Source organism: Pseudophryne corroboree, chromosome 1 (assembly GCF_028390025.1).
Source record: "Pseudophryne corroboree isolate aPseCor3 chromosome 1, aPseCor3.hap2, whole genome shotgun sequence".
In the NCBI taxonomy this organism is placed as follows: Eukaryota; Metazoa; Chordata; class Amphibia; order Anura; family Myobatrachidae; genus Pseudophryne; species Pseudophryne corroboree.
In genome coordinates, this window is record NC_086444.1 from 713,060,336 (window position 1) to 713,074,152 (window position 13,817).

The 13,817-nt window shown below is 49.0% G+C and overlaps 1 protein-coding gene across 1 annotated transcript in view; it reads left to right on the forward strand.

Annotated features, from left to right (window-relative positions):
- The window catches only part of HNRNPM (heterogeneous nuclear ribonucleoprotein M), a 304,130-nt gene that overhangs the window by 97,551 nt on the left and 192,762 nt on the right, over nucleotides 1-13,817 (forward strand). The gene's annotated exons all lie outside the window — the stretch shown is intronic.

Here is a 13,817-nt window from a genome sequence, read left to right on the forward strand (position 1 = left end):
TAACAGATCTTTGGGGGTTACCCCAAATAGACATGATGGCCTCTCGTCTCAACAAGAAGCTTTGGCGTTATTGTTCCAGGTCGAGGGACACACAGGCAGTGGCAGTGGAGCCCTGGTGTCTCCGTGGTGTTCGTCAGTGTGTGTGTTTCCACCACTCCCACTCATCCCAAGAATCCTAAAGCTCATAAGGAGAACAAGGGTTCAAGCGATCCTCATTGCCCCAGACTGGCCAAGAAGGACTTGGTACTCGAACCTTCTGGATCTACTGCAAGAAGAGCTGAGGCCTCTTCTTCGGGAGGACCTGCTGCAGCAGGGGCCATTCGCCTATCAAGACTTACCGCGGCTACGTTTGACGGCATGGAAGTTGAGCGCCTGATACTTGCTCGGAAGGGCATTCTGAAGAAGGTCATCCCTACCCTCATACAGGCTAGGAAAGGGGTAACGTCTAAACATTACCATCGTATTTGGAAGAAATATATGTTTCTTGGTGTGAATCCAAGAAGTTTCCTACGGTCGGACGCTTTCTCCTCTTCCTGCAAGCAGGAGTGGATATGGGCCTGAGGTTAGGATCTGTGAAGGTCCAGATTTCGGTCCTATCCATTTTCTTTCAGAAACAATTGGCTGCCCTCCCTGGGGTTCAGACCTTTTTGAAGGGAGTTCTGCATATCCAACCTCCCTTTGTACCGCCTACAGCGCCTTGGGACCTTAACGTGGTGTTGCAGTTCCTCCAGTCGGATTGGTTTGAACCTCTACAGGAGGTAGAGGTCAAATTTCTTACATGGAAGGCGGTCATGTTGTTGTCCTTGGCTTCTGCTAGACATGTGTCCAAATTGGGGGCTTTGTCCTGTAAAAGCCCTTACTTGATCTTCCACGAAGATGGAGCTGAGCTCCGGACACGTCGGCAGTTTCTTCTGAAGGTTGTGTCGGCATTTCATATCAACCAACATATTGTGGTGCCAGTGGCTACTACGAACTCCTCAATTACATCAAAGTCCTTGGATGTTGTAAGGGCTCTGAAGATATGTGAAGAGAACTTCTTGTCACAGAAAGTCGGACTCTCTGTTTGTCCTATATGATCCCAAGAAAATTGGGTGTCCTGCTTCTAAGCAGACTATTTCTCGCTGGATTAGGTTCACTATCCAGCACGCTTATTCTACGGCTGGACTGCCGTGTCCAAAATCTGTTAAGGCCCACTCTACTCGTAAGGTGGGGTCTTCCTGGGTGGCTGCCCGGGGTGTCTCGGCTTTGCAACTTTGCCGAGCTGCAACTTGGTCGGGGTCGAACACTTTGCAAAGTTTTACAAGTTCGATACTTTGGCCTCTGATGATCTGAAGTTCGGTCAATCAGTTCTGCAGGAGCCTCCGCGCTTTCCCTCCCGTTCTGGGAGCTTTGGTACATCCCCATGGTACTAATGTGGACCCTAGCATTCTCTAGGACGTAAGAGAAAATAGGATTTTGCTACCTACCCGGTAAATCCTTTTCTTGTAATCCGTAGAGGATGCTGGGTGCCCGCCCAGCGCTTCGTTTTCCTGCAAATGTTTGTTGGTTCGGTACCTCTTCATTTTAGTTAGGTACTGCATTGTTACTTGGTAAGTACTGTTTCAGTAGTTGCTGAGAGTTTCAAGCAAGATAGCTTGATGTGCCTTGTATGTGTGAGCTGGTATGAATCTCACCACTATCTGTGTTAAATCCTTCTCTCGAAGATGTCAGTCTCCTCGGGCATAGTTTCTAGACCAGTGGTTCTCAAACTCGGTCCTCAGGACCCCACACAGTGCATGTTTTGCAGGTCACCCAGCAAGTGCACAGGTGTATTAAATACTCACTGACTCATTTTAAAAGGTCTACAGGTGGAGCTAATTATTTCACTTGTGATTCTGTGAGAAAATCTGCAAAACATGCACCATGTGGGGTCCTGAGGACCGAGTTTGAGAACCTGTGTTCTAGACTAAGTCTGGTAGGAGGGGCACAGAGGGAGGAGCTAGCCCATACACTCAAACTTTTAAAGTGCCAATGGCTCCTGGTGGACCAGTCTATACCCCACGGTACTAATGTGGACCCCAACATCCTCTACGGACTATGATCAAAGTATTTACCGGTAGGTAACCAAAATCCTATTTTAACACCCCACATGCATTTGGTATTGGTTAAACGCTGCACACATAAGTTATCACTTTTGTCTAGAAGACTTTGCTTCTCCTGAAAATGGCATTAGCAGTTTTTTTTTTTTTTCCTCCCCTCCTAACACTGCAAAGACAATCTAGGAAAATGGGAGGAAATATATAAAAAACATTTCTCTGACGTCCTAGTGGATGCTGGGGACTCCGTAAGGACCATGGGGAATAGACGGGCTCCGCAGGAGACTGGGCACTCTAAAAGAAAGATTAGGTACTATCTGGTGTGCACTGGCTCCTCCCTCTATGCCCCTCCTCCAGACCTCAGTTAGAATCTGTGCCCGGCCAGAGCAGGGTGCTCCTAGTGGGCTCTCCTGAGCCTGCTAGTTAGAAAGTATTTGTTAGGTTTTTTATTTTCAGTGAGCTTCTGCTGGCAACAGACTCACTGCTACGTGGGACCGAGGGGAGAGAAGCAAACGTACCTGTTCACAGCTAGGTTGCGCTTCTTAGGCTACTGGGCACCATTAGCTCCAGAGGGTTCGAACACAGGCAGCTGTCCTCGATCGTCCGTTCCCGGAGCTGTGCCGCCGTCCCCCTCGCAGAGCCAGAAGATCAGAAGCTGGAAGAAGGTGAAATCGGCGGCTGAAGACTCCTGTCTTCATTGAAGGTAGCGCACAGCACCGCAGCTGTGCGCCATTGCTCCCACTGCACACCAAACACTCCGGTCACTGTCGGGTGCAGGGCGCCCTGGGCAGCAATTAGAGTACCTTTGGCATAATATACACATAATACAGTCAGGTACTGTATATGTGTAAACTCCCCTGCCATTTTTCAGTCACAGACAGCGGGACAGAAGCCCGCCGCTGAGGGGGCGGGGCCTTCTTCCTCAGCACACCAGCGCCATTTTTCTTCACAGCTCCGCTGGAAGGACGCTCCCCAGGCTCTCCCCTGCAGTCTCCTGGCACTAGAAGGGTAAAAAGAGAGGGGGGGCACATAAATTTAGGCACAAAAGGTGTATATTAAGCAGCTATTGGGAAATCACTTGTGTAGTGTGTATCCTTGAGTTATATAGCGCTGTGGTGTGTGCTGGCATACTCTTTCTCTGTCTCCCCAAAGACCTTGTGGGGTCCTGTCCTCAGTCAGAGCATTCCCTGTGTGTGTGCTGTGAGTCGGTACGGCTGTGTCGACATGTTTGATGAGGAGGGTTACGTGGAGGCGGAGCAAGTGCAGATAAATGTGGTGTCGGTGCCGACACCGGATTGGATGGATATGTGGAAGGTCTTAAATGACAATGTAAACTCATTACACAAAAGGTTTGATGATGTTGCAGCCGGGGGACAGCTGGGCCCTCAACCCGGGCCTGCTCAGGCGCCTCAGAGGCCGTCAGGGTCTCAAAAGCGCCCACTATCTAAGTTGGTTGACACGGATGCCGACACGGAGTCCGACTCCAGTGTCGACGATGATGAGGCACAATTACAGCCTAAAATGACCAAGGCCATCCGATACATGATTATTGCAATGAAAAATGTATTACACATTTCAGATGTTGACCCTGTCCCTGACAAGAGGGTAAATATGTTTGGGGAGAAAAAGCAGCCAGTGACTTTTCCCCCATCACATGAATTAAATGAGTTATGTGAAGAAGCGTGGTCATCCCCTGATAAGAAAGTGCTGATTCCCAAGAGAATAATAATGGCGTACACTTTCCCGCCAACGGATAGGTTACGCTGGGAATCCTCCCCTAGGGTTGACAAGGCGCTGACGCGCTTATCTAAGAGGGTGGCATTGCCGTCTCAGGATACGGCCGCTCTAAAGGAGCCTGCGGATAGAAAGCAGGAAGGTATCTTGAAGTCAGTGTATACACACTCTGGTACTCTACTGAGACCGGCTATTGCTTCAGCCTGGATGTGCAGTGCTGTAGCAGCATGGACAGATACTCTGTCAGAGGAGTTAGATACCCTGGACAGGGATACCGTATTGCTGACCCTTGGCCATATTAAAGACGTTGTCTTGTATATGCGGGATGCCCAGTGGGACGTTTGCCTGCTGGGCTCTAGAATAAATGCTATGTCCATTTCTCTGACGTCCTAGTGGATGCTGGGACTCCGTAAGGACCATGGGGAATAGCGGCTCCGCAGGAGACAGGGCACAAAATAAAAGCTTAAAGATCAGGTGGTGTGCACTGGCTCCTCCCCCTATGACCCTCCTCCAAGCCTCAGTTAGATTTTTGTGCCCGGCCGAGAAGGGTGCAATCTAGGTGGCTCTCCTGAGCTGCTTAGAATAAAAGTTTAGTTAGGTTTTTTTTTATTTTCAGTGAGTCCTGCTGGCAACAGGCTCGCTGCATCGTGGGACTAAGGGGAGAAGAAACGGACTCACCTGAGTGCAGAGTGGATCGGGTTTCTTAGGCTACTGGACACTAGCTCCAGAGGGACGATCACAGGTTCAGCCTGGATGGGTCACCGGAGCCGCGCCGCCGTCCCCCTTACAGAGCCAGAAGAGACGAAGAGGTCCGGTGAAATCGGCGGCAGAAGACATCCTGTCTTCAGACTAAGGTAGCGCACAGCACCGCAGCTGTGCGCCATTGCTCTCAGCACACTTCACACTCCGGTCACTGAGGGTGCAGGGCGCTGGGGGGGGAGCGCCCTGAGACGCAATATAACAGAATACCTTAGGTGGCAAAACAGAATACATCACATATAGCTCCTGGGCTATATGGATGTATTTTAATCCCCTGCCATTTTACACAAAAAAGCGGGAGATAAGGACGTCGTGAAGGGGCGGAGCCTATCTCCTCAGCACACAAGCGCCATTTTCCCTCACAGCTCCGCTGGAAGGACGGCTCCCTGACTCTCCCCTGCAGTCCTGCTTCAGAATCAGGGTAAAAAAGAGAAGGGGGGGCACGTTTGGCAGCAAATAAATATATTAACAGCAGCTATAAGGGAGTAACACTTATATAAGGTTATCCCTGTATATATATATAGCGCTGGGTGTGTGCTGGCAGACTCTCCCTCTGTCTCTCCAAAGGGCTAAGTGGGGTCCTGTCCTCTATCAGAGCATTCCCGGTGTGTGTGCTGTGTGTCGGTACGCGTGTGTCGACATGTATGAGGAGGAAAATGATGTGGAGGCGGAGCAGTTGCCTGTGTTGGTGATGTCACCCCCTAGGGAGTCGACACCTGACTGGATGATTGTATTTAAACAATTAAGTGATAATGTCAGCAATTTGCAAAAAAACTGTTGACGACATGAGACAGCCGGCAAATCAATTAGTGCCTGTCCAGGCGTCTCAAACACCGTCAGGGGCGCTAAAACGCCCGTTACCTCAGTGGGTTGACACAGACCCTGACACAGATACTGAGTCTAGTGTCGACGGTGACGAGACAAACGTAATGTCCAGTAGGGCCACACGTTACATGATCACGGCAATGAAAGAGGCATTGAACCTTTCTGACACTACAAGTACCACAAAGAAGGGTATTATGTGGGGTGAGAAAAAACTACCAATATTTTTTCGTGAGTCAGAGGAAATAAATGAGGTGTGTGAAAAAGCGTGGGTTTCCCCCGATAAACAGCTAATTTCTAAAAAATTATTAGCATTATATCCTTTCCCGCCAGAGGTTAGGGCGCGTTGGGAAACACCCCCTAGGGTAGATAAGGCGCTCACACGTTTATCAAAACCAGTAGCGTTACCGTCTCCTGATACGGCTACCCTCAAAGAACCAGCTGATAGAAGGCTGGAAAATATCCTAAAAAGTATATACACACATACTGGTGTTATACTGCGACCAGCAATCGCCTCAGCCTGGATGTGCAGTGCTGGAGTCGCATGGTCGGATTCCCTGACCGAGAATATTGATACCCTGGATAGGGACAATATTTTGTTAACTATAGAGCATTTAAAGGATGCATTACTATATATGCGTGATGCACAGAGGGATATTTGCACCCTGGCATCAAGAGTAAGTGCTATGTCCATCTCTGCCAGAAGAGCGTTATGGACGCGACAGTGGTCAGGGGATGCGGATTCCAAACGGCACATGGAAGTATTGCCGTATAATTGGGAGGAGTTATTTGGGGCTGGTCTATCGGACCTGGTGGCAACGGCTGGAAAATCCACCTTTTTACCCCAGGTCACTCCACATCAGCAGAAAAAGACACCGTCTTTTCAAACTCAGTCCTTTCGTTCCCATAAGTACAAGCGAGCAAAAGGCCACTCCTTTCTGCCCCGGGGCAGAGGAAGAGGAAAAAGACTGCACCATGCAGCCGCTTCCCAGGAGCAGAAGCCCTCCCCTGCTTCTGCCAAGTCTTCAGCATGACGCTGGGGCTTTACAAGCAGACTCAGATATGGTGGGGGCCCGTCTCAAGAATTTCAACGCGCAGTGGGCTCACTCGCAAGTGGATCCCTGGATTCTACAGGTAGTATCGCAGGGGTACAAACTGGAATTCGAGGCGTTTCCCCCTCATCGGTTCCTGAAGTCTGCTTTACCAAAGTCTCCCTCCGACAGGGAGGCAGTTTTGGAAGCCATTCACAAGCTGTATTCCCAGCAGGTGATAATCAAGGTACCCCTCCTGCAACAGGGAAAGGGGTATTATTCCACGCTGTTTGTGGTACCGAAGCCGGACGGCTCGGTGAGACCAATTTTAAATCTGAAATCCTTGAACACTTACATAAAAAGGTTCAAATTCAAGATGGAGTCACTCAGAGCAGTGATAGCGAACCTGGAAGAAGGGGACTATATGGTGTCTCTGGACATCAAAGATGCTTATCTCCACGTCCCAATATACCCTTCTCACCAAGGGTACCTCAGGTTTGTAGTACAAAACTGTCATTATCAGTTTCAGACGCTGCCGTTTGGATTGTCCACGGCACCTCGGGTCTTTACCAAGGTAATGGCCGAAATGATGATTCTTCTACGAAGAAAAGGCATTTTAATTATCCCTTACTTGGACGATCTCCTGATAAGGGCAAGATCCAGGGAACAGTTAAAAGTCGGAGTAGCACTATCTCAGGTAGTGTTACGTCAGCACGGGTGGATTCTAAATATTCCAAAATCGCAGCTGATTCCAACGACACGTCTACTGTTCCTAGGAATGATTCTGGACACAGAAGGCCAGGGAGTTATCCGAGCTAGTCAGGAACCTCCTAAAACCAGGACAGGTCTCAGTGCACGAGGGTCCTGGGAAAAATGGTGGCTTCTTACGAAGCGATTCCATTCGGAAGATTCCATGCAAGAACGTTTCAGTGGGATCTACTGGACAAATGGTCCGGATCGCATCTGCAGATGCATCAGCGGATAACCCTGTCGCCAAGGACAAGGGTGTCTCTCCTGTGGTGGCTGCAGAGTGCTCATCTACTAGAGGGCCGCAGATTTGGCATTCAGGATTGGATCCTGGTAACCACGGATGCCAGCCTGAGAGGCTGGGGAGCAGTCACACAGGGAAGGAATTTCCAGGGCTTGTGGTCAAGCATGGAAACATCTCTTCATATAAACATTCTGGAACTAAGGGCCATTTACAATGCCCTAAGTCAAGCAAAACCTCTGCTTCAGGGTCAGGCGGTGTTGATCCAATCGGACAACATCACGTCAGTCGCCCACGTAAACAGACAGGGCGGCACGAGAAGCAGGAGGGCAATGGCAGAAGCTGCAAGGATTCTTCGCTGGGCGGAAAATCATGTGATAGCACTGTCAGCAGTGTTCATTCCGGGAGTGGACAACTGGGAAGCAGACTTCCTCAGCAGACACGACCTTCACCCGGGAGAGTGGGGACTTCACCCAGAAGTCTTCCACCTGATTGTAAACCGTTGGGAAAAACCAAAGGTGGACATGATGGCGTCACGTCTAAACAAAAAACTGGACAGATATTGCGCCAGGTCAAGAGACCCTCAGGCAATAGCAGTGGACGCTCTGGTAACGCCGTGGGTGTACCAGTCAGTGTATGTGTTCCCTCCTCTGCCTCTCATACCAAAAGTACTGAGAATCATAAGAAGGAGAGGAGTAAGAACTATACTCGTGGTTCCGGATTGGCCAAGAAGGACTTGGTACCCGGAACTTCAAGAGATGCTCACGGACGAACCGTGGCCTCTACCTCTAAGAAAGGACCTGCTACTGCAGGGGCCTTGTCTGTTCCAAGACTTACCGCGGCTGCGTTTGACGGCATGGCGGTTGAACGCCGGATCCTGAGGGAAAAAGGCATTCCAGAAGAAGTCATCCCTACTCTGGTCAAAGCCAGGAAGGACGTAACCGCAAAACATTATCACCGCATTTGGCATAAATATGTTGCGTGGTGTGAGGCCAAGAAGGCCCCTACAGAGGAATTTCAACTGGGTCGTTTCCTTCATTTCCTGCAAACAGGACTGTCTATGGGCCTAAAATTGGGGTCCATTAAGGTTCAAATTTCGGCCCTGTCGATTTTCTTCCAGAAAGAACTGGCTTCAGTACCTGAAGTTCAGACTTTTGTAAAAGGGGTGCTGCACATACAGCCTCCTTTTGTGCCTCCAGTGGCACCTTGGGATCTCAATGTTGTGTTGAGTTTTCTAAAGTCACATTGGTTTGAACCACTTTCCACTGTGGACTTAAAATATCTCACATGGAAGGTGTCGATGCTGTTAGCCTTGGCTTCAGCCAGGCGTGTGTCAGAATTGGCGGCTTTATCATATAAAAGCCCTTACTTAATTTTTCATTCTGACAGGGCGGAATTGAGGACTCGTCCTCAATTTCTACCTAAGGTGGTTTCTGCATTTCACATGAACCAACCTATTGTGGTACCTGCGGCTACCAGGGACTTAGAGGACTCTAAGTTGCTTGACGTTGTCAGGGCCTTGAAAATATGTTTCCAGGACGGCTGGAGTCAGAAAATCTGACTCGCTGTTTATCCTGTATGCACCCAACAAGCTGGGTGCTCCTGCTTCAAAGCAGACGATTGCTCGTTGGATTTGTAGTACAATTCAGCTTGCACATTCTGTGGCAGGATTGCCACAACCAAAATCAGTAAAAGCCCATTCCACAAGGAAAGTGGGCTCATCTTGGGCGGCTGCCCGAGGGGTCTCGGCTTTACAACTTTGCCGAGCAGCTACTTGGTCAGGGGCAAACACGTTTGCTAAATTCTACAAATTTGATACCCTGGCTGAGGAGGACCTGGAGTTCTCTCATTCGGTGCTGCAGAGTCATCCGCACTCTCCCGCCCGTTTGGGAGCTTTGGTATAATCCCCATGGTCCTTACGGAGTCCCAGCATCCACTAGGACGTCAGAGAAAATAAGATTTTACTTACCGATAAATCTATTTCTCGTAGTCCGTAGTGGATGCTGGGCGCCCATCCCTAGTGCGGATTGTCTGCAATACTTGTATATAGTTATTGTTACAAAAATTCGGGTTATTATTATTGTTGAGCCATCTTTTCAGAGGCTCCTTTGCGTTTATCATACTGTTAACTGGGTTCAGATCACGAGTTGTATGGTGTGATTGGTGTGGCTGGTATGAGTCTTACCCGGGATTCAATATCCTTCCTTACTATGTACGCTCGTCCGGGCACAGTATCCTAACTGAGGCTTGGAGGAGGGTCATAGGGGGAGGAGCCAGTGCACACCACCTGATCTTTAAGCTTTTATTTTGTGCCCTGTCTCCTGCGGAGCCGCTATTCCCCATGGTCCTTACGGAGTCCCAGCATCCACTACGGACTACGAGAAATAGATTTATCGGTAAGTAAAATCTTATTTTCTGCCAGGAGGGTCTTATGGACTCGGCAATGAACAGGGGATGCCGACTCTAAGAAAAAAAAAAAAAAAAAATGACGCTGGGGCTCCACAGGTGGAGCCAGGAGCGGTGGAGGCGCGTCTCCGAAACTTCAGCAATCAGTGGATTCGCTCACAGGTGGATCCTTGGGCTGTACAGATTGTATCGCAGGGATACAAGCTGGAGTTCGAAGTGACCCCCCCTCACCGTTACCTAAAATCTGCCTTACCGGCTTCTCCCACGGAGAGGGAGGTAGTCCTGGCGGCAATTCACAAGCTGTACCTCCAGCAAGTGATAATAATGGTACCCCCCCTTCAGCAGGGAAAGGGTTACTATTCCACACTGTTTGTGGTACCGAAACCGGACGGTTCGGTAAGACCCATTCTAAATTTAAAATCCTTGAACATCTACATGAATAAGTTCAAGTTCAAAATGGAATCGCTCAGAGCGGTCATTGCAAGCCTGGAAGAGGGGGATTTTATGGTATCTTTGGACATCAAGGATGCGTACTTGCATGTCCCCATTTATCTCCCTGAGGAGAAGGCTCAGGAGTTGGTGATTCTGGTCAGGGACCTCCTGAAACCAAAACTAGTGTCTGTGCATCACTGCACGCGAATCCTGGGAAAGATGGTAGCGTCTTACGAAGCCATTCCTTTCGGCAGGTTCCATGCCAGGATCTTTCAGTGGGATCTGTTGGACAAGTGGTCCGGATCGCATCTTCAGATGCATCGGCTGATCACCCTGTCCCCAAGGACCAGGGTGTCTCTTCTGTGGTGGCTGCAGAGTGCTCATCTTCTCCAGGGCCGCAGGTTCGGCATACAGGACTGGGTCCTGGTGACCACGGATGCAAGCCTCCGCGGATGGGGGGCAGTCACTCAGGGAAGAAACTTCCAAGGCCTGTGGTCAAGTCAGGAGACTTGTCTGCACATAAACATACTGGAATTAAGGGCCATATACAACGCCCTGAGTCAAGCGGAGCCCCTGCTTCGAGACCAACCAGTGCTGATTCAGTCAGACAACATCACGGCAGTCGCCCATGTAAACCGCCAGTGCGGCACAAGAAGCAGGGTGGCAATGGCGGAAGCCACAAGGATTCTTCGTTGGGCGGAGAATCACGTGCAAACACTGTCAGCAATGTTCATTCCGGGAGTGGACAACTGGGAAGCAGACTTCCTCAGCAGGCACGACCTCCACCCGGGAGAGTGGGGACTTCATCAAGAAGTCTTCGAGCAGATTGCAAATCGGTGGGAACGTCCACAGGTGGACATGATGGCGTCCCGCTTAAACAAAAAGCTAAAAAGATATTGCGCCAGGTCGAGGGACCCTCAGGCAATAGCTGTGGACGCACTGGTAACACCGTGGGGGTTCCAGTCGGTCTATGTGTTTCCTCCTCTTCCTCTCATACCCAAGGTGCTGAGAATAGTAAGAAAAAGAGGAGTGAGAACAATTCTCATCGTTCCGGATTGGCTAAGACGGACTTGGTACCCAGAGCTACAAGAGATGATCACAGAGGACCCATGGCCTCTGCCTCTCAGACAGGACCTGTTGCAACAGGGGCCCTGTCTGTTCCAAGACTTACCGCGACTGCGTTTGACGGCATGGCGGTTGAACGCCGGATCCTAGCGGAAAAGGGTATCCCGGAGGAAGTAATTCCTACGCTGATAAGAGCTAGGAAGGATGTGACAGCAAAGCATTATCACCGCATATGGCAAAAATATGTTGCTTGGTGTGAGGCCAGGAAGGCCCCTACAGAGGAATTCCAGTTGGGTCGATTTCTGCACTTCCTACAGTCAGGTGTGACTATGGGCCTCAAATTAGGGTCCATAAAGGTTCAGATCTCGGCCCTATCCATTTTCTTTCAAAAAGAACTGGCTTCACTGCCTGAGGTTCAGACATTTGTAAAGGGAGCGCTGCATATTCAGCCTCCTTTTGTGCCACCAGTGGCACCTTGGGATCTTAACGTTGTGTTGGATTTCCTGAAATCCCACTGGTTTGAGCCACTTAAGACCGTGGAGCTAAAATACCTCACGTGGAAAGTGGTTATGCTGTTGGCCTTAGCATTGGCTAGGCGGGTGTCAGAATTGGCGGCTTTGTCATGTAAAAGCCCCTATCTGATCTTCCATATGGACAGGGCAGAATTGCGGACTCGTCCCCAATTTCTCCCTAAGGTGGTATCATCGTTTCATTTGAACCAACCTATTGTGGTGCCTGCGGCTATTTGGGACTTGGAGGAATCCAAGTTGCTGGACGTAGTCCGGGCTTTGAAGATTTATGTAACTAGAACGGCTAGAGTCAGGAAGACTGACTCGCTGTTTATCCTGTATGCACCCAACAAGCTGGGTGCCCCTGCTTCAAAGCAAACTATTGCTCGCTGGATCTGTAACACGATTCAGCAGGCTCATTCTGCTGCGGGATTTCCGCATCCAAAATCAGTGAAAGCCCATTCCACAAGGAAGGTGGGCTCGTCTTGAGCGGCTGCCCGAGGGGTCTCTGCTTTACAGCTTTGCCGAGCAGCTACTTGGTCGGGTTCAAACACATTTGCTAAGTTCTACAAGTTTGATACCCTGGCTGAGGAGGACCTTGAGTTTGCTCATTCGGTGCTGCAGAGTCATCCGCACTCTCCCGCCCGTTTGGGAGCTTTGGTATAATCCCCATGGTCCTTACGGAGTCCCCAGCATCCACTAGGACGTCTGAGAAATTAAGAATTTACTCACCGGTAATTCTATTTCTCGTAGTCCGTAGTTGATGCTGGGCGCCCGTCCCAAGTGCGGACTTCTTCTGCAATACGTGTATATAGTTATTGCTTACTTAAAGGTTATTGTTATGAGCCATCCGTTGAATGAGGCTCAGTTGTTGTTCATACTGTTAACTGGGTATAGTTATCACAAGTTGTACGGTGTGATTGGTGTGGCTGGTATGAGTCTTACCCTGGATTCCAAATCCTTTCCTTGTAGTGTCAGCTCTTCCGGGCACAGTTTCCCTAACTGAGGTCTGGAGGAGGGGCATAGAGGGAGGAGCCAGTGCACACCAGATAGTACCTAATCTTTCTTTTAGAGTGCCCAGTCTCCTGCGGAGCCCGTCTATTCCCCATGGTCCTTACGGAGTCCCCAGCATCCACTACGGACTACGAGAAAAAGAATTACCGGTGAGTAAATTCTTATTTTTTTTGTTATTGCAGTAGTAAGGAAGAAGAAAAAAATATTATAATTCCGTGGTGCTGATTACATTAACAAATTCTTTGCGTAGAATCTCCCGTTTTTGCCATTTTAGAAAGGTGTATGAAAGTCAAAGTAGAACCACAAAATGGCTTTTTTCTCTATTTTCTATTTTTTCTATGGTGTTTGAATGAAACCCATACAATGTGTATGAATACGATGGTAGTTCAACAAGACATAATGTGTTGGAAAGAATATAGAAAAAAACCTGCATAAAAATAAGGGGACTACTGTGTCTATTAATGTCAAGATTTGGGAATAAGAACACCCCACCCCCCTGGAATTACACATTTTACTGCATAGGGTGTTATTGTCTGGCGATAACTGCTAAGGCTGTATTTTTTTATTTGAAACCGGGATCTCTCAAATGCGAATGTCCTGGAGGGTGAAAGCATACATTCTATGCTGCCCTCCCCCAGCCACCAGGTCTATTATTTTTTTCTGGAGTTCAGGTTGATGTGATTATCAGACAATAACTGGGTATGGGGAGTAATCCGTTGAAAGTGAGGCCTCTCTTTTTCATATAAAGATGCCCCTGAGTTTGAGACCAGGATGGGAAATGTATTCCCCAATCCCTGGAATAAAGATTTCTGTAGTCTCGCACATGATCAGCAGAGAAAAACATCTTAGATGGAGTCCTATCATTTGAAAGACCAGACTTTCCTCTTTCATGTGAGCATACCATTGAGTCTGTGTGTTCCAACGTGAGGGAGATAGGTACTCTCCCTATTTTCTGACTTTTAAAAAGTTGTTAATATTTGTT